At 46.5% G+C, this 25,350-nt stretch overlaps 1 long non-coding RNA gene across 4 annotated transcripts; it reads left to right on the forward strand.

Annotated features, from left to right (window-relative positions):
- The first annotated feature begins 7,944 nt into the window (after window positions 1-7,944).
- On the forward strand, window positions 7,945-11,951 carry LOC124077139 (uncharacterized). Of its 4 annotated transcripts, XR_006846541.2 has the most exons (4): window positions 7,946-8,168; window positions 8,558-8,785; window positions 9,016-9,267; window positions 9,742-11,951. It is a non-coding gene; the product is annotated as an uncharacterized LOC124077139 (long non-coding RNA). The 4 variants fall into 4 exon arrangements; XR_006846540.2 differs by having other exon boundaries at window positions 7,945-8,168; window positions 8,558-8,808; window positions 9,016-11,951; XR_006846539.2 differs by having other exon boundaries at window positions 7,946-8,247; window positions 9,016-11,951.
- Window positions 11,952-25,350: the final 13,399 nt, after the last annotated feature.

Consider the following 25,350-nt stretch of genomic DNA (forward strand, 5'->3'; position numbering starts at 1 on the left):
GCTTACATTGGATGAGGGATCATGGAACAACCACACGGGGACACTTACATACACCCCACGTGAAGGCTGCCCCTGGAGTTGTGTCATGGGAAGCCTGTGGCCACCATGCACTCACAGGGCCTCTGTGACCCTGGGGACCCACGTTGGCCATTGGCTCCCCTACCCCCGTCCTTTACTCTCCCCTCAAAGCAGCAGGGCGCGTGGCTGTGCGGGTTGCCACTGGATGGTAAGAGCCCTTCCTCCTGCCCCACACCTCCATGTCCAGTGAGGGTACACGAGGCCCTCCCTGGACCCGTGCTCCCTGGACCCTCCCCAGCGTCAACAAGGAATCCACAAGGAGTGTCCTTACCAGGTCCAGGGCCCTCTGAGGCCTGGGATGATGACCAGGTTACATCCTGCTTCCTTTCCCATTTAGGATCCTTGTGAACCATGAGGACATGCTAACGCACACCTGCAAAAACCGCGATAGAACTGAAACCTTCGCATTTTAACAGATTGAAAAAAACATACTCTGTGTGTCTTCACTCAGAGAGGATGGGAAGTCCGAAGTGGGAGGCCTTCTTGACCATGAGGCCAGGCACATTTCCCCTGGCCTCTACCCTGTTAACCAAACACTAGCATTTAACTCAGTAAGTAGTGACGTCCGTCCCCATCCCTGGGGACAGGCAAGCAGAGAGAACGCAGCTGTCTGGGAAACGTGAACTGCAAGACCTTTATGGTACAGAAGGTCTCTTGGTCCTGAGTCTAGGTGGAGGGGACAGACCTTCGTGCTGACTGCTAGGGCAGTGGCAGCGTGGGCGGCACCCCAGCCTAGACAGCATCTCTGCAAAATGAGAACGAGGATTCCCATCCTGCTGGGCTGAGATAGTGCATGAGCAGACACACTCAGTGTCAGGCGCATAGTCAGCACACGTCTTTGGGGCACAAGAGGTGTGAGCAGCCCCTGATGAGGGGGGCTCAAGCAGGAAGCCTCTGGTTTTAGGCTGCGGGTGCCTAAGTGTCCCTTCACCACTTCTGAGAACAATCCTCAAGTCCCACAAGCAAGGGAATCAGCTCACTAGGCCAAAAAATCAGATGGAAGGGCTTCCTCCTCCCCTTGCCATTCCACAGCTCTGCAGTCAGCACCTGACGCCCCTCCCCTCTGAACTCCAAGCCTGGTCTTGTTCTGCAGGGTGAGTTGCACAGTAAGACCAGCCTCTGAGCAGCACGAGTGACCTTTCTTGGAACTTACCTGCAGCTTCCAGGCACATGTTATCTGTGGGTCTTATTGACCTTGATCATTGGGCCAAAAGACATAGATTCTCACCTTATAATAACTGTCATGTACACTGCTCTTACTATTTGCTACTCTATTGCTATGTGACCTGAGCCAAGTCACGTACATCTCTGAGTCTCAGAATCCTTATGTATAAATCAGAGAAAATAATCCCGTCTATTCCTAGGGCAATTATGAACGTACAAGTAGTTCTTACATATAAAACAGAATAGTGCTTGAAGCACAGCAATTTAATATACAAATATAATTAACAATGTACACATCTTAAAACAATATAAACTGTGTGGTTTGCCTGGCACCAGGCTTTGTAAGTTTTTTATGTGTCTTCTTCTCAGATCAACCTTTTTGTTATAATTCATATTATAGTTGAAGGAACTGGGAAGGAAGGAAAATATTGCACTAGACGACTTGGCCAGTAGTTGGTACATCCAAAGTTCAAAACTGATTGTCTCTACGAACACAACAGACACTAGTATGGCAATATGTAAATCAATGGATGTGTAACTGATGTGAGTCTGCAATCTGTATATGGGGTAAAAATGGGAGCTCATAACCCACTTGAATCAAAGTGTGAAATATGATATATCAAGAACTATGTAATGTTTTGAACAGCCAACAATAAAAAATTAAAAAAAAAAAACTGATTGTCTCATTAAAATCACACATTTCTGCTCTTTGGGTGCTTATCAGTTAGTGTCAAGGCAGGAGATGGTCACAGGTCACTTCACCCCCACTCCCCTCTTTCCTTAACAACAGCCATGGTAACTATGATGCCAACAGCCAGGACCCTGAACTCCACGTGTTCCCCCAGTGCTATAAGCTGATGGCATCCATCTTGACTTTGCTGAAGGGAAGCCCCCCAGAGAGCCCCACATCCAGAGTCCTGAGTCTAAATCCTATACTATTCAGAGACTTCTCTGTGGAGGACTCAGCTGCCCCCTGTCCTGGTGTCTCAGCTGGGGACAACCCCAAGAAGCCATGTGCGCCTCACCCACAGCTACGGGGAGGCCAGCCTCCCCACACCTGGCCTCCTGCCTTCCTACCGCTGGCCCAGGCTCCTGCCACAGCACCACCCTGGAGTTTAGCCTCTCGGGCCATTTATCACAAACCCTCCTCCTTGGGACCTGCCAGCCGTGCAGGTCTCAGGCGCACTCCTCACGCACGCCCATTGGTCCTCAGTTATTTAAAGATTCTGTTAATTCAGCCCTCGGAGCTGTCCTGCCGGCACCGGGCCCATCCACGTGGCTCTGGCATCCTGAGCTTCCTAATTCCATTCCTGGGGCTTAATTATGATTACACAGCTTTATTACATCGAGTTGATTTTAAGTAATGGCCCTAATTAAGAGTGAATTTTAATTAAGCTTAATTCAGCGCCTGCCTCCGATTGCCCAAGATTTGCAGCCTGAAATGAGGAGGGGCTGCCGTGCGCAAGACTCTCACGTGACTTTGACTTTGTGCTGCGGAGTCATCTCGGCCAGATGGGTTTGCTTGACTTTCTGGCCTCAGGAGTTCATTTCTTCAGCAGGCTGCAGGGAGTAAACTGTATTCCACATCCCCTCCCTTCCCAGAAGCAACCCGGGTCCTGGCAATAAAAGAATAAGTCAACTGGGCGCCTGCACCTTGGGGAGACATGAACCAATGCTCTCCCTCTCCTAGGAACTGACGCTCCCTGCTCCTCAGACCCACTTTACAGATGGAAAAACAGAACCAGGAGGCCAAGGCACACAGTCAGTAGGGCCGGGAAGATTGAAATCAGCTCTGATCCCAGGGCCTGGGCATCTCTGATCCCACCAGCCTTGAAGTAAATGGCCATCATGTCCGGGCATCAGAGAAGCCAACTTTCTTGAATTTCCAGCCCAAGGCGGCACATCCCACACTTGGGAGCTTCCTCCTCTGCCTCTTGAGTCTTGCCATATCTGCATCCACAGACACATCAAGGTTGTTTTTGCAAACAACCTTAAACTGATTTATTTTCAAATGAAATTTTTATCTTATCTCAAAATTGCTATAAAGCAGGGTTATCATAAATTTTTTCCAAAAGGAAATAAAACCACTGTATCTAAGACTAAGGTCAGATCTGTCTTCATCTGAAACCCAGAGATGAGGAGGAAGTTGCAGATACAGAGCACAAATTTAAGACTTTGTCCTTCACAGGCTCAGAAGGATGGAGCCGTGGAAAGGTAACCATACGTCACTGTGGGATTCGGGTTATTGACATCTCCTCCAAGTGCCACCTAAAATCAATTTTCATTTGTCCGGCTCTTTGAGACCTGGGCTAAGCCCGTGCTACCAGGCTTTGCTGGGTCCACCTGCCCACCACTGCCACACAGATGACAAAGCTCTGGACAGGAGTCTAGCTGTCCCAGCGTCCCAGCCACGGCCCAAGGACAAGGCGTGGACATTCCTTTGGTATTTCAATTGAAAACACAGCGACATCGATATGTTCTCCTGGGCTGTGTGGGAGTCAGCAGAGGCCGGTCCTGACCACTGTCTCCTCTGTTTGGTGACACTGACCTCCTACCCTAGGAAAACACCCTCTGAGGAGTCAGCATAGCTCTAAAAACATTTGCTTTTCTGGTTAAGTGAAAATTGGATTTGATTACCTGGAAAACAAAGGGGGCAGAGTCATTCACAAATGTTCTCCTGAAAGGCTCGATTTGAAAACAGGCATTTGACTAAAGCCCCCGATAAGTTAAAAGCAAAAAGGAAGGAAAAAAAAATTAAAGGAAATCATGTATTCGTCCCCTTCCAACTGCCGCTCTGACTTGAACCCTCCTGAGACTTAAAATAGAAAAATGGGCATGGCTTAAAGCACAATAAATAAGCACTTTAGGGATTTGATAATTAAAGCCAAGAACTTTTCCATTAAACCTGGGTATTTTGAGGACCATTTCCTTAACGTGACCTAGGGGCACAGAAACTGCCAGGTCTGGGACTTTCTTCCAAATAGGGCTCAAGCAGGGGCTGCCTGCCCCACCTCAGAGCTCTGTGGAGACATCGTCACCAAACCCCTCAGCCGAAGCCTCTTCCCTGTGCCTGGGCAAGGGAATCCCATCTCTGCACCTGAGAAACTTCCCTCAAGAGCAGAGAAGATGGCCTTGCCTGAAATAGCCAGGTTGTCTCCCAGGATGCCTGTACCAAGCCACTCGCCACATTCTGCCCTGTTACACCCACTACCCGTTCATTCTTCTCTTGTGTTCTGCAAGGTCATACGTGCAGGCAGCAGGAGGGGCTTCATGACTGTCACTGAAGGTTTCCCAGGGAGTCATTATGTCCTTTCTCCTGCCACCAATTACTCTCGCCAGAACTGTCCAGAGCTTGAATTCCTATTCTGCAGGTTTTCAGCTGAGGAGCTTTAAGCCTCAGCTTCCTGGTCTGTAAAATGAGGATCACAGTATAACCTACCTTGCAAGGCTGTTGTGAGGATTAAATGAGATAGTGCTTAGCACAAGGCACAGCACACAGAAGTGCCCAGGGGGCTGTCAATGGTCAGCACTAATAAACTCAAGCAGTGCCACAGTTTATCTCTGCAGGTTTTTACTGACTTGCCTGTTGGAACAATGCTCCTGCTCTCAGAAGTATTCAGAAGCCCCGCAGGGAGTGGTGAGAGACTCAACTGCTCTACAAGCCTCTTGGATGATTTATGTCCTCAGTCTCATGTTCTGCCTTTTACCCGAGCCAAAGAGCTTTGGCCAGAGCTGATGCAGGTGCTAACCACTTCTCTGAAGAGCCAGCTGGCAGGGATGGGCCACAGGTAGCACATGGAAGAGGCACATGCAAGGACCGTCTCCCTCTTGGAAATGGATTTTGATTGTGGATCCAAAAAGAATCACCGAGGCTTCACATGCATATGCCCGAGCCTGCGTGCACATCCACACGTCTTCCTGTCCAAGTCTTGCCCCTTCACAGCAGGGCAGAAGGCAATCCCTGCAGGTGGCATCTTGGGCACATAGCTGTTCGGCCTGTGACAAAATGCACCATTCTTTCCTGAGTGAAGCTTAATGCTCCTCAGCCTGGGGATTTATATCGAGCAATAAAATCCACAGAATAGAGAAATGCAAATAGATTGTAGGATATAATATTATCATTGTCAACATAAAAGGCTTTTATTTACTTCTCCCCAAAAGAAAATACGCCATAGTGTCATTTGTTTCAGGGAATGCAAAAGAGGTTTCAACAACTAACAGGGCATGTTTCTGAGCAAAATATGCCCCGTATATGATGCTGGAACACATATTGTCAGCGGCCACTTGCGTGTCTGTGTTCTTGCAAACAAAACCATGGAATCGAGTCACAGAAGGTCACTTGCCTCCATGTCCACAAATGAACCAAACAGCACAGATATTGCAGGGGGAGAGGTCCCCAGGGCAGGCCATTCTGGAGGAGCACCTCCAGGTGGTGACTCGAACTCCAGAGGAATCAGGGCAGAGGCTGAGCAGGCTGATGGTCCAGGTTGAGGGCGAGGGAGGTGGGAAGGAGGAGAGGTAGCAGAGGACAGGAGGGAGGGGTGACTTCCACCGCTTCCCGGGGACACATCTTCACAACACTGCACCTGCCCCCAGATGCTAGAGGTCGTTGACCAGGTTGTTTCTCTTGCACAGAACACGACAATGTACAGGACTAGTGAGTTCCATGCACTTGGGGATAATACGCCTGTTCCTGTATTTAGGGGATTCAGCAACCACTTAGTTTCTGAGTGGGAAGGATCTAAATTTATAAGGCCTTAAACAACAATAATTACCAGAACAGCAATTTATACAACAATATTCTGGACAGTCCTTCCAGTAGCCCCAGGAAATATACAACTGTCTCTCAGCACCCACAGGAGCCCTGAAGGTACCAAAATCCACACATGCTCAAAGCCCCTCATGTACATCCACGTAGTATTTGCATATAATGTACCATATCCTCCCCTGTACTTTCCACGACTCTAGATGATGCTGACTTACACTAATACAATGTAAATACTATGTAAATAGTTGTTATTCTGCATTGTTTAAGAGATAGTGAGAAAAAAATCTATACATGTTCAGTATGGATACAATTATTTTTTCTTTCTTTTTTTTTTGGTACCAGGGTTTGAACCTAGGGGCACTTAACCACTGTGCCACATCCCCAGCTCCTTTTTTATTTTTTTATTTTGAGACAGGGTCTCACTAAGTCGCTTTGAACCTAAGTTGCTGCGGCTGGCTTTGAACTTTTGATCCTCCTGCCTCAGCCTCCAGAGCCAAATATATTTCATTTGTTCTTGGTTGAATCTGCAGATGTGAAACCCAAGGACACCAAGGGTCAACTATATTATTCTAGCCAATTTGTAGGTGAGAAACAGAAGCTGGAGAGAGGTGACAAGCATTATCACCAGTCACCTGTGCTGTGGGGGAGTTGAGATACACACTCAGGTCTGACAGGCTCCTGAAGCCTCCATCTTGGGCTGCACTGATCACGCAGGTGGCTCTCTCCTGAGGCCCATGCTGGGCACTCTGTGTGGACAGGACACTCTCCTCACAATCGAGGCAGGGGTTATTTTTCCTGCATGGGAGGACACTGCTTCTCAAGAGAAGAACAGCATTTGGCCAAGTCACGGAGATACATGTAGCCTGCCAGGGATTTAAACCCTAAGTCCTGATCCTGGATGCTGAGGTAGGAAACGAGAGCCTAAAGGTGTCCTACACCTTATAGACCCCGGCACCCAGGTCACCCCTGAAGGTTGAATGAGCTTCAGGACTTTCAGCAACCAAACCATAAGCTTGTTTCACACCCACAGACTCTTTTCCCTCCTTGCAGCTCATCTGGACAGGGAATGCCCCCACACTCCCAGGGTATCTGCACCCACCGGGAACCGATGGGATCATGAGAACCAGTCATCTCCAAAGAAGAAATCCAATCCCAGGGAGGAAGCTGGTTTTACTGCTCCCAGGGGTCAAAGCCACAATCCTGCTAACTTGTCCTAACTCACCCACCACAGAGACCCTCCCGAGTTCCCAGGTGTGCCCTCAAGGTCACTCCGGGGCGTGGGCCACGGTGTACTCCACCACTAGCCTTTGGGACTCGTCACCACAGAAGGGCCAGAGTGGAAGAGGCTTCACTTATTGAGGCAGCAAATATTGGTGATCAATGAAATTGGTGACCACCATGTCATAGACTGGGCCTTCCTTGAAGAGGAGCAGAGGCCTGTTCCCTGACATCTGTGACTTCCAGATGGTACAGGGACACGAGAGTCAGCTGAACAGATGTGAGGCCAACTGACACACTCTGCTAAGAGACAACAAGACAGGGGCATAATTCAGGAGTGGGGGGCCAGCATCAGATGCAGAGCCCAGGAAGACTTCCCCGAGGAGGTGGCTTTGAGCCGAGACCTGGCCCTGGGGAGACCTGGGGACACATTCCGGAAGAGGGTTGCTGAGCCCTGGAGGGCTCTATTTTGGGCATTTGGCTCACGTCAGAGTTTCCATGAGGACATGAAGGTCATGTGGATCCCCAGACTCTGATTTTGATCAACAATGAATCACAGCCACCAGGGACTACTACCACCCTATCCCTCCACCACACCCACCATGGCAGCCTGTTTGACCAACACAGAGATTACCCCAAAACATGCTTGGTGAAAAACACCCACAGGGAGGGTGCCATTTTCCAGTTTCTTCTTTAAACAGCTATCATCTCTGATATTTGGACCTCTCACACAATCACACCTGCTATAAAGGTTTCGCCCCATCACTGATGGCCACAAAGCTGGCATTGTCCTTTGGAGAATTCCGCATGTAAGGGGTGCGGATGGGGGAAATGGAGGCTTTATTGGCAAGAGGGGAGTCAGCACTTGCAAGAGGAAAGGGAGCCAGCTTTGAGCTCTTCAGCACCAGCCGCACGTGTTTCCTTCAACCCCAGGAGGAAGGTATTAAAAGCTCCACCCTTACCCCTGAGAACGCTGTTTCTCTCAGAGGCAGAGCAACTTCCTCAAGGTCACACAGCACGTAAGTGACAAAGCCAGAGTGGATGACATCACATTAATTACTAACTACTTTAATCGAATGCATTGATCACTTGCTAGGGAACAGGCACCTCGTTAGGAGTCTTAGGGCCATGCCTGATTTCAAGTTTATCTACATATTTTGCTTCCACTTCCATCTATTTGGATGCTATTCCCACTTCATTACTCTCCCCATTAGGCAGATGAGGAGACTGAGACTCAGGGAGGAGAAGTAGCTTGCTTTGGGTCACTCAGCTCGGAAGCAGCAAAGCTAGGATTCAAACTGAGGTAATTCTGATGCCTCCTGTTTTCAGAAAGTGGCTGATGTCAAGAGAGTGAAAGTTGGAAATGTTCTGCATTAAAGGAGCTTAAGGAGACATGACAAGCTGATGCACAACTGATGCCCGAGTGGAAACCGTCCTGAAAGGGGAGACGCCACCCAGGCGTGTTATGGTCACTTGACAAAACAGAATGTGAGCAGCCTTGGAGACAAGAGTCGTGTCGAATTTGAACATCTGTGGTGGGACCTCTGCTGCGATTGTGTAAGGGAACGTCTTTGTCTGAGGTATCTAGGGGTCAAGGGCCGTGTTCCCTGCACCTCCTTCATGTGGTTTAGGGAAAGAAGTGTGTGTGTGTGCACACGTGTATGAGCGTGTACAGAGACAGAAAGAGCTAATGCGGTAAAATGCTTAACATTAATCTAATGGGTGCATTTACTATTCTGTAAGTTTGAAATTATCTTCAAATATATATATATATATATTTTAAACAGGAAGAAGCAATTGCTGGGTGTCATATAATGAGCTGATGGGTGTTTCCTGAGACTCACTCCACGGACCTTTCACCTCTCCTCTGTCTCAGTGTGTCCCCTCTGTCTGAAACTCCAGCATTGCTGATCCATTCCTGCAGGTCCGCCCGCCCCGGGTGGAAGTGCACATACCCAGGACAGGTATCCGTCCTTCAGATCTTGAGGACACCGAGCTGTACTGCAACGTCTCTATTCATTGCTAGCCGAGACCTGGGGGTGAGGATTGTCATGTGCTTGTGGCACAGGGTGGTGCCAAGGACAAGGCGTCCTTGAGGGAACTGTCAAGTGGGCAAATGACACAGTATGAAAAACAGTGGGTTTGGAAAGGCACAGAGCCGGGAGCTGCTGGAGGAGGAAGAAGGAAAGAGCAGAACAGACCCAGCGACCACCCACCACCTCACCTGGCATCTTGAGAGGGCTGATCCAGGTTCCCTGGGACGGGGAGGAGTGCACTTCTTCTTACCCTCCCCTGCCAGGGCTTCATTGTCTCTGGAAAGTGAATACACAGCCACTTTGGTCCAGGGACTCCCCACCCAGTGTCACCCTGTACGTGTCTTTTGGGTCAACCTTGCCAGCTTTAGATCTAACAATAATGACGATGTTTTTCCACGTAAAGAAACTAAAACTTAATCTTGCTTGTTATTAAAGAAGTGGAACAAAATGAATAACTATTTTACATGATTTACACAGTCTCCTGCCTTGCCTCATCGCCTGCATCTTGGTGACCGTGGGGAGCTTGACAGCAGTGACGACACACCAGTGTCATCAGGCATCTCCTTCCCAGGGTGGTCTCCCACGGGCAGGTCACACTCCTCAAGTGGGGCTGTAGAAGGCTGGTCACTGTGGCTGACGGCTCATGAGAATCCTAAGCTACAGCTTTTTTCTAGAAGCTCCTGCCACCCCAAGAATCAGGTATGAACTCTTGCAAAGCATATAAACCCCTGGACAATCTGGTCCTTGACTCTCTACTATCATCTCTGACTGTCCCCATGCCCTACCTCCAATTCAGAGTATACTGCATTTCTTCCATTTCCCAGATATTGTCTTACCTTGACTCACATTTAAGCAAATAATCTTCCCTATGCCCAGAATGCCCCTTCTCCTAACTTTTCCTGCTAAACTCTGGGTTTAATGTTGTTGGTGGTGGTGGTGGTGGGTTTTTTGTTGTTGTTGTTTTGTTTTTGTTTTTCTGTATTGAGGATTGAACCTAGGGGTGCTTTACCACTGAGAGACATCCCCAACAGGTTCTTGCTAAGTTGCTTAGGGCCTTGCTAAGTTGCTGAGGCTGGCTTTGAACTTTTGATCCTCCTGTCTCAGCCTCCTGAGCCACTGGGATTACAGACATGTATCACTGTGCCCATTTGGTATGTTCTTTTTGTCCAACCTAAATACCACTTCTTCCTGGAAGCCTCCCCTACATCCTAACCTCCTCCTATGGGCTTGCCAGTACCAAGGTCTTGATGTAGGATCCTTCCTAACCTGGTAAAAGCCTGTTCCCATGACAGTCCCAGGAAGTAAGGACTACATCTTATTCTCTCAGTTACTGTCCACAATCTAGTACTGAAGGATGACTCAAGAAATATTTGTTTCAGCAATGAAGAGAGAAAAGGGCACCAAAGAGTAATTTTAAACTGACTGACTCTCCAAGTCTACCATGCGGCCTTTGAGTGAAGCTCATGATTTTGCTATGTGACAGGTAGTTTTGGAAATCAGCAGATCTCCGCTGAACAGGCCTGGTTTCAAAGCCCACACCTGTGACTCATTAACCTCTGTACACCTCAGTTTCCTCACCTGTACAATGCAGATCGGCACTGCCTCCATCTCCCCGTGTCACTGTGCAGATCAAAGGGCACCGACCCATGCCATGCTCACGCTGTCCCCAGCCCCAACACACCCTGGATAAATGTTAGTCATTATAATCAGGATTTGTTATATTATTATCATGATTACAATGACAAAAGTCACATTAAAAGTGAAGAAAAGTCAAGCATAGATGTTCGGGAGGCTGCTACCATGGAAACCTGGTTAGGTAGCTGAAATGTAACTGATGGCTCAACCAGATGTCGGATGTACCACAGCATCTGGGCATCTGCAAGCAGAAGCTACCTCCACAAACAAGATCTCAGTTTCCTTTGTTAAAATCAAACCTGATTAGGTAAAAATAAAGCATAACATTTCACAATTCTGGCCCTCCAATGCCAGCAAAGACAGGTGTGTTCTGCTAGATCTTGTCTGAAATCCGAGTACCCTTACCAGGCACATTCACCTATAGAAAATAGTGTCCTAGCTACTCTCAGTCCTGCAGAAGTGGCTCTAGCAGGTTCAGGAGCCCACAAATGGAAAGGCAGCCTGGCAGAGGTGAGGCTCACTGCCTTGAGGCACCAACATCACCCCAGCTTACCAACTATGCCACCTTGGGGAACTGGCTTTACTTCTCTGTGCTTCAATTTCTTCATCTTTGAAATGCGGCTGACGACATCATCTATCTCACAGGATTCCATAAGGGGAATAAATGAGTTAAAGTTTGTAAAATGCTTAGAACAGCATCATATCCTATGTATTTGGTTAAAAAAAAAAGTAATAAAACTTTGAATCCAACTCAAACCAGAGAGAAAATTATAGACTGTGACCTCAGAGCCCCGGGGACTATGGATGTGTGTATTTATTCCTGCATTTGTGCTTCAAAATAACTGTTCAGAAGGGCATAAAGGAGGCAGAAAGAAAATCCTATTTGTTCTGCCTGTGAAGCTGGCAATTCCTATGTGGGAGAAATCAATGAGCATTTGATAAACAGTCTGCAACCCTCCCCGGCAAATCCCTAAAATGGATTCTGCTAAGATCCCTGGCTTTCAAGCCTTCCATGAGGAAGACAACAATAAACACAGGCTTTTCTCTAAGAAGGAGGTGAAATCTCATCATTTTCCATAATAATAATACTTTTTAAGAAGTTACTTCTGAGGGGCTTTTCAGGTTTGGAATATGATAGCAGAATTCATTATAATAACCCGCTACAAACACACAGTGTTGCATGGTGCTGGGCTACCTCCAAACGTAACTGCGTGTCTTAACTGACTTCCAGACATGTCCCCTCCTCATGGACTTCAGGATAAAGGGCAGGCAACCTGGAATTAGGTGACTGCCAATGTTCTGGATGAACTTTCATGAATAAGCAAGCGATTTTGTGCCTCCGGGCCTCGGTTTCATTGTCAATGAAATGGAGCTATTATTCTCCACCTGTAGTCTATCTCAAGCATTAAGCCAGTGAGCTGAGTCTGTAAGGCCCCTGGCATAGTGACTGACGTGGGTCTTTGGTATTGTTGCTTCACATGATTGATTTTGAAGATAACCCAGTGTGAAAGCCCGGGTAGATGAAAGAGCTGTGAAAACTCAACATCACAAGGTAGATTTCAAGGGGGGACATAAGCAAAAGAATGGCTGTTCAATTGCTATGTGTAATAATAGTTATAGGATCCTCTTTTTGAAAGGACCCCCTCCAGATGAAAGGCTTTCAGTGCCTGGGGAGGAGGGCGGGGATGGCGAATTCCAGCTCTGGAGAAGGAACAGCAACATCTCACACCAGACGAGGGAGCCAGGGGAAATACCAAGCCTGTGACAAAAAGACTCCAAGGCTGTCACGGGTCCAGAAGGGGGAACTGGGGCTTTATTCACTTAATCCTTGCAACAAAGATAATAATATAAAGGACCGCAATACATGAACCATGCTCAAACTCGTGAGTTTATAACTGATACTTCAAAATGACCACTTTGGGAAGATGCTAGGGAACTAGATACTATTTTCAAAACCACTTAATAAAGGAGGGGGATCAAACCTGTGTCCGACTCTCCTAGGTGAAGAGTTCCTCTGCAGAATCCAGTAGTGAAAGAGGCTCCTCTCACTTCACGTGTTTTTCAGATTTAGCCACGTTGAAGCAGGGATCAGAAGAACTTCATTCCTTTTTAGGACTGAACAGCATTGTCTCTTACATTTGGGTCATGGATTCATTTTAAGTTACTTTTTGTGTATGGTGTGAAGTAGGGGCTCAATTTTTTTATTGTGCATATAGACTATTTTAGTTTAGAGACATAAACTGTTCACATAGGCATTGAAATGTCTACAGTTTGTCTCAAAATAATCTATGAAAAAGAAGAATGAGGAATATAGATAACATGAGATTGGCTCATGGATTTACCATTGTTGAAGTCAGACAATGAGCACACGGAATCCATCAAACTACTTCTATATTTTCATGTTAAAATGAGGGCATTTTAAAAAAAAAGTATATATTTTTAGTTGTTGATGGACATTTATTTTATTTACTTACATACATGCAGTGCTGGGAATCAAACCTAGGGCCTCACACATGTGAGGCAAGCTGAGCTTCAACTCCAGCCCCGATGAGGGCATTGTTTTTAGAGGGATATTCAGAAATATTTGCAGATGAAAATGCATGAGGTCTAAACTTCATTTCAAAATTTTGATTTTGGAGTCAGGATGATGTAAATGAAATGAGATTGTCTATGAGTCGACAGTTATTAGAGCCATGAGATAACATGTGGGTTCATTTTTTTAAATATATTTTTTTAGTTGTAGATGGACACAATCCCTTTATTTTACTTATTTATTTTTATGTGGTGCTGAGGATGGAACCCAGTGCCTCACACATGTGAGGCAAGTGCTCTGCCACTGAGCCATAATCCCAGCTCCATCTTACTGATCTTTCTACTATTATTGAGTACATTTGAAAATTTTCCACAGTACAATTCTTTAATGTGATCTATAATTCATTCCCTAAGATTTTACTTGGTAATAATAAGAATCTTTGCAAATGAAGACAAGAGGAGATGGCTGCAGAAGTATTGGGAGCTGATGTTTATCCTCCTGAGAAACCACCAACCTCAGAACTGGATGAAAGAAATACGGTGGATAAGCCAGTTTAAGGAATTCTTCCAGAAAAGAAGGAGTGGCATTTGACTGGCCTAGAAAAATGAACACTAAGTCTGTCAAGAAGACTGGAGCAGGAAGGGGGTTTAAGTAGATAGCAGATAGGGGTGAAAGGGACAGAATATTTGACAGGAATGGGGTATAGAAGGTCCAGGAAATCAGCAATGGACACTGGCGGTTGGCTTTGAATATCATGCCAAAGATGGACTTTCCAATAAGCCAGAGTTGAAAGCTGATGGTCCGTGGCTGATATAAAGTCTCTGGCCTGTCTGTGTAATATGTGTGTTTCAATTAAGTCAACATTAATAGAAAAAGAAAATGTAGGAGACTTTACTTAAAAATCTGAATTTCTTTTAAAAAAATATAGAAGATCTAGACGCACTAGGAACACAGGGCCTGCATCCCCCCCAAGCAGGCCTTTCATACAGACCACACCTTCACTAAGTTCATCCATCCTGTGTCACAAGTGGCACAGGAACAGCAGCAGGGCTATTTGTCACCACAGTTTAGCTGGGGTTGTTTTTTGTTGTTGTTGTTTTGTTTTGTTTTTTTCTTATAATGAGGAATATGCAACTCCTTTGGCCTCTATGGAAAGTGAGAAGGTGAAAGGTGGACATGGGGTCTGAGTGTCTCAGCGAACCCTTGAGAGGGCACATTCCTCTGTGGTAGGAAGACGGCTCCACTGCCATCTGCCCAAGGTGCAGAGTGCAGCCACAGGGACAAAGGCCATCTAGGGTGCCAAAGTAACAACTAGGACAGTAACACCCCCAGGAGAGCGCACTATGCCCTTCCTCCTGCCTTCCAAGTGTTTCAAAACTTCCTTCCAAAGACCCTCTGTCTCTCTTAGGAGGAAGGCACTGGTCAAGTTCATTTTGTGGTGGGGTTCACAGCCAGAGGTTAGTCAGGATCCAAGGAAGACCCAGAGCACCAGACCACCAGGCAAGGCACCGGCCAGAAAGGGGTGGCTGAGAATTCCCCAAGACTGCTGGAGGGTGAGCTGGGGTGCTCCCTCCCACGCCCCCACCTGCCACATACTGAATGCACCTGCCTGGCATGCGTCCTGCCCTGACCTCCCCGCAGTTCAAGGAGGTAGGTGGAGGAGGGAGGACTGCACGCCTGAGGAACCACCTGGAAGTCGCAGATCTGGAGGTGCGAATTCCTGCGCCCCCAGAATCTTCCAGAAACCCTTCCTAGGGCAGCGGCTCTCCGTGATTGCTATGATACCTTCACAGCATGCCGCCCACAGGCTCTGGGGTCAGCCCAGTCTTGGCTTTCACTGAAGTTAGTGACAAAAGCAGAAAGAGGCTGGTATTTAGGGCTCCAAGCTTGGGAGCTACACTCAGCAGATTGCTGTTCAGAACCTGCCCAGTTCCTGCACCGCAAACTTCCAGCTGGAGTCGCAATCGCTCGCCTTTGGCTCATTATTGAGGAAACGGCGCCCCCTGCTGGCACTCCCGACTGCAGCCGAACCGGCAATCTGTTCGCAGGTCTGCGCCTAGGACAGCCCAGCTCTATTCACATGTCAGAAAAAAGTCCAGCCAGACCACGAGCTTTCCTTTCGTTTGTTCTTTTGCAAATTAACTACTGCTGAGAAGTTGGGAACATTATCATGCAGGTCATTTTTATCAATAATAATAATTACTAATTATCAAACTGTAGAATGTGCCAGGCAGTGAGCTAAATGCCTAATTTATTCAAATCTCTCTAATTTATCCAATCTCTGAAGATTATTATGCCCATTTTATGGGCTAAGAAACTAAAAACACTGATCAATTGGTATGATTGTCACCTGATAACTTGAGCATTACTTATTTACCGAGCTCACCTGTGCTGGGTGCTGTGGTATCTCCTGTTTCGGAGATGCATGGATTTCCTTAATAAATAAAATCACAGCACCGCAAGAAGGGGACCAAGCTCTAGTCTGGGCTGCTCTGCCAGGTATTGTTGTTTGACCTGCTCATCACATCCTCCAATGGTCCTGTGAGGGAGGGTGATATATCCATTTAGCAGGCGAGAAAAACAGGTTCAGAGAGGTCCACTTACTTGCCTAGGGTCTTCCAGCAGGTTGGCGGAGCTTTAGATTGAAACTCAGTTCTCCCTGGGGGCAAAGCCATACCTTCTAAGAGGCTCTACTAAGTGAGAAGCTATTTACAAAAAAAGAAAGAAATTTATTTAGACCCCAGAGACAATCAAAATGATAGAACGAGCAACTCTGCCTAGGGGCAGCCAGGTAATTCACTAAAATAGGTGCCCATCTTTGAGTTCTACCATTCACTTCCCCAGTCATCCAATGGGCCCACAACATGTTTACTGAGGACCTACTATGTGCTAGGCCTTTTACTGGAAGCCAGGGAGATGGTGATGGCCAAGCTAGTGAGATGAAGCTTAACCTCAGGGAGCTCATAGCTGGGGGGAGGGATCTAGCAGGGAGGTGGAACTCCCAGCAACCCCTCTGATTGGGATCAAGTTCAGGGAAGAGAGAGGGCATGCAGAGCCCCGAGTGAGATGGTGTGTTTAGGAGGCCTGACTGGGATGTCACACCTGAGCTGCCTAAGAAGGCCGGGAGCACAGAGGGCCACTTGGAGAGAGGACAGAAGAGTGGCCCAGCTGGGAGAAGGTTCAAGTCAAGGAGCAGGTGGGAGCAGGATTCTGTGCAAAGGACCCGCAGAGAGGAAGATGAGGTAGTGGAGCAAATGGAAAGCTTGAAACTTCAGGCGGGGAACTGGCTGTGGAGGCCACGAGCTCTGCTTTGCCTCTCCTCCCTCACACTCCAGGACTTCCATGAAGTGCAGTCCGCCCTCCATATCCACGGGCTCCACATCCATGGATTCAACCAACCAGGAGTTGAACACATTACGGGGGGAATGTGCCTGCACTGAACACCTGCAGGCATTTTTCTTGTCATTATTCCCTAAATGATGTGGACCAACTGCTATTTGCACAGCCTTCACTTCCTGCTAAGTATCACAGGCCACGAGCGGAATTAGAGGGTACGGGAGGACGTGCATAGTTATGTGCAAATGCTGCTCCATTTTGTAAAACAGACTTGAGCATCAGGATTTGGTGTCCGCAGGGCTCCTAGAACCGATTCCCTGTGGATACCAAGAGATGACTGTACAATAAAAAATAAATTAGCAGAAAAATAAAATGAAGAAAGCAAGACATGAAAACATGGCACAAATTTGCTATAGCCAGACTCAACAGACAAGAAACCACTCACACTGCTATTACTGTACTCCTCTAATCAGAAGAGTTTGCTCACAGGTACTTACCAAAGACCCATTTTGAGAAGACTGCTTTGGAGCCCCAGTGAGCCACAGCATCTGTGTCAGAAAGGGTAAGAGTCATTCAGCCAGGGGCCAAGGAGAAAACACCAGGTGGAGGGCATCGTGGGCAGATGCAGAGCTGCAGAAGCTGGCTGGTGTGTTTGGGGACTGACAGATCACTGGCTAGGTGGGCTGGCGAGGTCAGAGGTGGGGCACGCAGGCAGGCTGCAGTCCTGGGGAGCTGTTGGCTATGATAACGACTTGAGCCATAAGAACTACCCTGAGTAGGTCTTAAGTCTCAAAAGCACATGCCAGGATCATGGCTTCCTTCTGAGTTTTACAAACCCAGCCAAGCTCTGCCCCACCGGCATCCAGTGCTGTTTTACCCATTGGATTTTTAACTTCAGCACACCTCTTCCCCAGCCAAAGAGAGGAAGGAACAGAAAGCACTGGCCTTCATGAGATCAATACAACTGACCCTTGAACAACAGGGTTTGAATTGTCAAGGCCCACTTAGACATGGGGTTTTTGTTTGTTTGTTTGTTTGTTTAGTTTTGTTGAAATTTGTGACCATTTGACAAAACTCAGGTGGTCAAGAATTAACACTGCTTAGCCTAGAAATATCAAAAACAGTTAAGGTAAAGCTACAGTTAGGTATGTCATAAATGCATAAATTAGATCCATAACAGTCTAGGTTATAATCACTACCATAAGACATATACAAATCTATTATAGATAGTTAAAATTTAACGAAACTTTCACAAACACTTATAGACCACCCACGGCACCATTCACAGCTGAGAGAAATGTAAGCAAACATAAAGATGCGGTGTTACATCATCATGGCAGGAAGTTAACTGTAGTACACAGACCGAAATGCTGTGATCATTTCGTAGCCACCTCCTGTTGCTATGGCACTGAGCTCAAGTGTGCTGAATAGCCTCTTAAACACCGTGGGATGCCAATCATCTCTGCACGAGCAGTTCATCTCCCCGGTAAATTGTGTGTTGCAGTAAAAAGTGATCTCTCGCGTTCTCCATTATTTTTAACCACATATTCTGCATACACAAAATACAAGTTGATCGAGTGTTATGTCATCGGCAAGGCTTCCAGTCAACAGCAGGTTACTAGGAGTTAAGTTTGGGGGAGTCTAAAGCTGTGTTTGGAACTTAGACTGTGCTCAACCCCTGCATTGTTCAGGGGTCAACTCTACTGAAGTCAAAGGCGGCTGTCCACACCTTCTTTATCGAGCTCAGCAATACAGGAGCTGAAGAACTTGAACCGGGAGGCGTGCCCTAGACTGGATAGTAATCATTGGACCCTATCACTGGGATTTCAGAATTACTCATTTTATCATCCCAAGTATAATAGAGGCTCCTCGAGGGCAAAATTAAACCCTACATATTTGGACCCAAATGTCTGTCAAACTTTATTCATGAATGAAGAAATGGGCTCACCCAATTCACCTGAGGAAGCCAATGGCAACTACGGGGTTCCACTTGGGCCACCTGCGCCCTGAGCCTGCTGCTGTCCACACCCTCATGCATGGCTGGGGAACTGGGTGAGCTCACGGAGGGACAAAGTGCAGCTGGAGGGTACACATTCAACATCGCTAAACATTTCCACAGCCAGAAAAGCAATGACCAGCAAGCCTCTTGCAGTTTTTATTGAATTGGAAATAAAAATCTAAATGACTTTTTTAAAAAAAGATCTGTAAGCTAAGTGGCTAAGGAAACTAAAACTAAATCATTTTAAAAGGATCCAGCAGACGTGGCAGATGGAAAGCCTGATCCAGCTTTGCCATCACTGGTCACCGCCACTCATGGAGCACATATTCAGTGCCTTGTCTGCACCATCGCAGTCTAATCTTTACAACCCCAGAAAGCAGGTTTGCATATTCCCATTTTGCAGATGGAAAAGCTGAGGATCAGGAAAGTTAAATGAATTGCCTTGCATCTGGAGCTAGTAAGAGGAAAATTCAGAAATGGAGCCCAAGTTTGTTGGGACTCAGAGCCTGAATGCTCAAGGTCATTGTAGTCTCCCAAGCCAATGGCAGACAATGCTGTGGCCAGGGCACCAAGTAAATGGAGAACCCCCTCCCACAGCTCCTCTCGAGTAGCCTATGATGAATTATCTGGTTGGACATGGGTGAGTTTATCTAGCAAAGGAATGTTCTACCTGATTCCTTAAAAAGTGCTCATCAGGGCAGGGAACCCCCACTGGAGGCTGGGTGGGCCTCCCTCCTAGCGCCCTGTAATGTGCAGCCCATAGACGGGGTCGATACAAATCACTGGCTGAGATGAAGGTGACCTTGGCAAGGTCACTGTAGTTCTGATGATCGGCCATACCCAGGGGGATATCTGAAAACCAGCCTCAGCTCTCGCCCTGAAGAAGGCGTCTGGAAGGGCTGTTCCCCGGAGGCAGCCACCAACAATTCACTCAGCTGCATCGTTTACTCCTTAGGCCTTCTGTGCACAGTCACAGTGGCGCACAGTCACAGTGGCACTGTGGAAATGCCCCCCACACCCACTTAGCAGGAACACTTGATAATAAATGAGTCAAGTCCTTGTCCTTTTAAATCGCACACTTGGGAGGCAGAGAGACAGTAAGGAAACTAATCCATAGTCAACGAGGTGACTCCTGGCAGTGGTCAGCATGGGGGAGGACACAAATGGGGTGATGAGTCAGAGGACAACCATGGGGGACTCACCTGGCCTCAATCTGGGTGATCTCCCCAGCAGACAGTTTGCCGTGGTGAGGGCAAACCTGGAAAAAGGAGAAAGTTATGGGGGTGTGCCCCTGGGGCTAAAAACAGGGGGGCTCTGTTTCTACCCTGAGGCCTAAAAGGGCAAGGGAAGAGCAGTTTCCAGAACCTGCAACAAGAGGTCACTGAAGAGTCCCTTCTTGACAGGAGCAGTGACCTTCGGAAGAGACACAGCCAACCAGAGGGACCCAGCAGGGAAGAAGCAGGATAACAGTCAGGACTCTCTCCTGGGCCCACCGTGGGAGGCTTCGCTTGCAGGAGGAATTTCTCTGGATGTGAGGCTTGAGGAAGCCAGAGTAGAAGGTCAAGATGGCCCGCTGACAGCCAGGCTCAAGACCATGGTCCTCCCACAGTGATACACACTCTTCAAGGACAGGGGCTTAACAGTCCCCCTGGGACCTGACCCGAGTGAACGGGAATATGTGCAAACCAGGCCAACTTGGAACAGGTGAACTCCAGCTCCCTTCCCTGCTGGAGGGAAGTAATCCTTAGACCTTGAGGATGACCTTGGGCATCAATATTGGCAAGCCTCAGTTTTCTCATTCCCCCAAAGAGGGCCTTAGGCTTAATGACCTCCAGGTCCCAGGTAATGCTGTGCAGAGGAGGAGGCACAGGCTCTGGGTCAGGCAGCTGTTGACTTCAACCTTTTGTACCACAACAGCCAGCTGACCTTGTGCATGGGCCGTGGCTGGGTCTCAGCTTCCCTCTCAACAGGGGTGACAATACCTATGGCTCTTCCACTTTCTAGCCAGGGAGCTTGGGTAAGTCACTTACACTCTGTAAGCCTCTACTCCCTTTTCTGTAAAACGAGGTGAAAAATGCTACATTCCCCCTTAGGGTTTTTTTTTTTTTTTTTTTGCCAGAATCTAATGAAATAATATATATTAATCATTTAAATTACAAAGAGCTTTCCAGAATGTTCTATGAGATTTTTCTGAGTACTTTCAGTTCAATGAAGTTACCTGGGGTTGTTATATATACTGTTGCCAAAATTTTCTCTATATGGGAATTGTACCCATAAGTTCCTAACATGTCCTTGCTCAGGGTGACAAGCATCCAAGATGGCAGGCTGTGTGTGCCACAGAGCACACCAGAAGAAAAGAGCACAACCCTCAGCATCTCATTTTAGGGCCTTCACTGCTTTTTTAGCCCCCTGGTATGACTTGGTATGAAGCACTAGAAATTCAGGTGACCAAGGAGGAAGCTACTAATTTAAATGAATAGCTTTGTCAAAAAGAGCCCCCTGAAGAGCTCAGAGGGAGATAATGGCTGCCCTGTTTGGAGGCTGGAGTCTGTAGCTGTTTACTGCCTCCAGGGCCAAGCATTGCTATAGCAACAAATGACTTGGCAACAGCTTTGAACAGACTGCTTCTTTGAAAGAGTTTAGATAATAGGGATTACTCAGGTTCTTTCTGAAAGGGATAACATAAGGACTTTTTTTATCCCCTCTTCTCAAACATAAGGACATTTGAAAGAATAATCCTTTTTCAAAAACTGTACAATAGAGAGGGAAGGGCTAGAAGGCTTTGCACTCAAATGTTAGCAGTTAAGTTTCCTAAATAGAGATTACAGGGGTTTTTTTTGTTTTGTTTTGTTTGTGGGTTTTTTGGACACTATTCTGAGTCTTCTATGATGCGCATTTGGTTTTTGTTGTTTTGTTTTTTCTTTTTATTTAAACTAGTGTTCCCATTCACTTCTAAATAACATTAATGTATTTTTTTAATTTTATTTTTTAGTTATACTTGGCCACAATACCTTTATTTTATTTATATATTTTTATGTGGTGCTAAGGATCGAACCCAGGGCCTCACACATGCTAGACGAATGCTCTACCACTGAGCCACAACAATGTATTTTATTCATCCTTCTTTCCCATTTTACTAACTCAAAATATATTTGTGAAATTAAAATTAAATATTTAGATTTCTTTATTAAATTTATTTTTAATCTAGTAATGAAAATGTAAAAAGATATACATTATAGGGGTAACATGTGATGTTTTGGTACACATATATCTTTAATGTTTAAACAAATTAAACATACCTATCTCCTCAACCATGTATCATTTCTTTATGGTAAAAGGTTTCAGTTTTGTACTAGAAATAAATTTACATTAAAAGCAATAAATAGATTATGATAAGGCATAAGACTAGAAATGTGGAAATGATATTTGGGGCCCAAGTGAGGATTAGACCTGGCCTTGATGGAGAAGGATACATACGGGTTTCACAGCACCAGGGTCTTCTGGCTTTTGCTGGCTTGACTAAGAAAAGCACCTTGAAGGTTAATGTATGACACATGGCCAGGTTACATCTTGCTGAGGGGACACTTGGATCCTGTTATCCTTGGAATGCAGAAAAGGGGCCCCACCAATGCTCACTCCCCTCTTTCACCACCTCTTCATTCAGCAGTACATGCAGTAATTGTCCTAAGGAAATCAAATCCATGTTTCATTGTGGAAAGTAGAAACTGATTAATAGGGAAAAAATGTTAATTGTTAAGGTGTGATGTGAGGATTTACCCAGGATCTCATAGCCTTGGAGGAAAAGGAGATTGAAGAGACAGCTAGCATGAAGTGTGGATGTTGACTTTGATATTATGGATGTGCCAGTCAGCTCTCCTTCACTGTGACAAAATACTTGAGAGAAACAACTTAAAAGGAGGAAAGGCTTATTTTGGATCATGGTTTCAGATATTTCATTCCATGGTTGCCTGGCCATGTTGCTTTGGGCCTGTGTCAGGACATTACCTCATGGCAGGAACATATTCTATTTTGTGGTAGAAGAGGCTATTCACTTCATGGCAGCCAGGAAGCAGAGATAGTGAAATTAAGAGCTGGGATCTCAATATGCCCTTCAAGGTCAAGAGCTGGGGTCTCAATATGCCCTTCAAGGTCAATTCCCAATGACTTAACTTCCTCCCACTGGGCCCCACCTGCAAAAGGTCCCACCACCTCCTCAGAGCACCAAGCCCTAAGAGTGAATTTGGTGATTCGTGAAAACCTAAATGTTTTTCTCTAAAATGCTTTTTCCAGTAAATAATAAAATTGTTTCAAATTATTGAAAATAAGATGGTGATATTTCCATGTGCATTTATTAAGCTACTTCTATATACTAGGCATTCATTTGAAGGAACTCATAGTTGTGCAATAAAAATGTAAGCAACTATACCCTGCTACATTTATAAACAATGCAGTAGTCAAACACCAGTTTTGGGATCGGATTTGCTTCTGAATCCAGTTATGCAAATAATCAATTGTGTGACCTTCAGTCGGCTGCTCAAGCTTAGAAAGTCGAAAGTACAGCTGGAGTTTGCACCCTTGCATTTGTGACCCTGGAGCCCTGAGATCCTTCAATCAAATGGGCGTGGACTGGAAGGATTTGTGGCTTTCAGTGGAGTCCCCAGATTCCTCTGATTTCTTCAGCTGCAGTTCTTGCTCCAGCTGCTGTTCTGGCTGGGTAGTATTCTGCCCACAGGCCCCTGTGCCTGAGTGTCCAGGCTTTGGGACACTGTTTGCTTATGCTTTCCCACCTGTCTCCATTTTTAATTTTGTCAGAGCCATGAATTAAGCAGGAAACAGATCTGATTTATTAATTCCATTCCTGCTCCATGATTGTGCCCAGAGGCTTGTAGACACACACTGTAAATCACTAAGAGTAATAATAATAATAATAAAGGGCTTTCTGTTGAAAGCTGCCTTGGGGACATCTGTCAACTTGTCGGGGACCCCCAGAGAGCCAACTTCTTCTTTTGCCATTCCAGAATCAACCACAGGAAGAGGCATCAGTAAGTGACAGGAACTTTAGGGCTGAGTGGAGAACAGTCCCTAGTCCATCGGCTTTCTGGACTAGCCTGCAACTTCTTCTCCTTCTTTTCTACAAAGAAGGGACTCACACATTAACATGTCGAGTTCTTGGCACAGAAGATCAAATGCAATCCTCTCAATAGCATTACTGGATAAATACCAAATTATCCTCATTTTACACACGAGGGCACTGAAGACTTAGGATGAGTACCTGTAAAATATACAGTTTATACATCGTAGAGGTAGTGTTTAAATGCAAAGCCCCACTCATCCAAAGCCAGTGTTCTTTCAACCCCACTAGGCTGCTAGAAACTTCTGGTTCCTTCTTTAAGGTCCTTTTGAGCATCCCAGACTGAGTCCCAAAGTGTGGTCTTGGTGCAGGAGAGAATCAGGCCAGTGAGAATGCTCTTAAATATGCTTTGTCCTCACTCTGAGCCAAGCACTGAACTAAAGGCAGTCGCCCCCTTATCTGTACTTCCCCTTCTGTGGTTGTTGTATTCTGTGGGACATTCTGAAATGTCCCCCAAAGCTCAGGTGTTGAAGGCTTGGTCTCCAGGGCAGCAGAGTTCAGAGGTGGGGCTGTGGGAAGAGACTGGATCAGGAGGGCTCTGACCTCATTAATGAACTAAGTCCAACCCATTGATGGACCCATGATTCACCAGTCTGTTGGGAGGAGGTGGAGCCTGGGTAGCCTTAGGTCCTAGGGGCCTGCCCTAGAGTATTTCTTCTCTCTTGCCCCCTCTTCTCTGCCTCTCTGCCTCATGGTGACTGCTTTCCTTGCCATGTACTCCCCACCATGATGTTCTGCTTCAGCACAGGCCCAGAAACATCAGAGCCAAGGGACCATGGAACAAAATCTCTGAAGTCATGAGCCTAGATAAAACATTTCTCCTTGTAAGTGGCTCATCTCAGGTATTTTGTCACAGTGACAGAGAGCTGACGAACACAGTGTGTGACCTGTGGTCAACCGTGATCGCAATATTAAGTAAAAATTTCCAGAATAAACAATTTAAGTTTTAAATATCTTTTATTACTACATATAATTATAAATATTCTATTTTGTTATTGTCGCTGTTAATCTCTTAGTATACTCAATTAAACTTTATCACAGGTCTATATGTATGCAGGAAAAACCACAACATACATAGGGTTTACTGTCTCATTTCCATCCCCTCTGCCACCATTTTGAAGAAAGCGCGGGCATCTTTTGTGTGGGCTACTGCGATACATGCTACCCTGGACGACTCATCTCTATTCTTCCCCCTTCTCACTATGTTCTTCCTCCTGAAGTCACGGTCATCTTTTCAAACCACAAATAGGTCCCTATTGCCCACCACCGTTCCATGAGAACTCTCATGGTGGTTTCTGTCAGGTACCAGGACAGAGGTCACATCCTTGACACCCTAGATGACCCTGGGCCCATCGGCTCTCGGCCTCTCCTTGCCTGGGCCAGCCTTGCTCCTCTGCTCCAGTGAGGCTGCTTCTGCTCAGCGCCCTGCAGGGTGCAGTTCCCTCCGACTAA

Source organism: Marmota monax, unplaced genomic scaffold (assembly GCF_021218885.2).
Source record: "Marmota monax isolate L192 unplaced genomic scaffold, Marmota_monax_Labrador192_F-V1.1 WCK01_AAM20220418_F8-fsc00084, whole genome shotgun sequence".
Lineage (NCBI taxonomy): Eukaryota > Metazoa > Chordata > Mammalia > Rodentia > Sciuridae > Marmota > Marmota monax.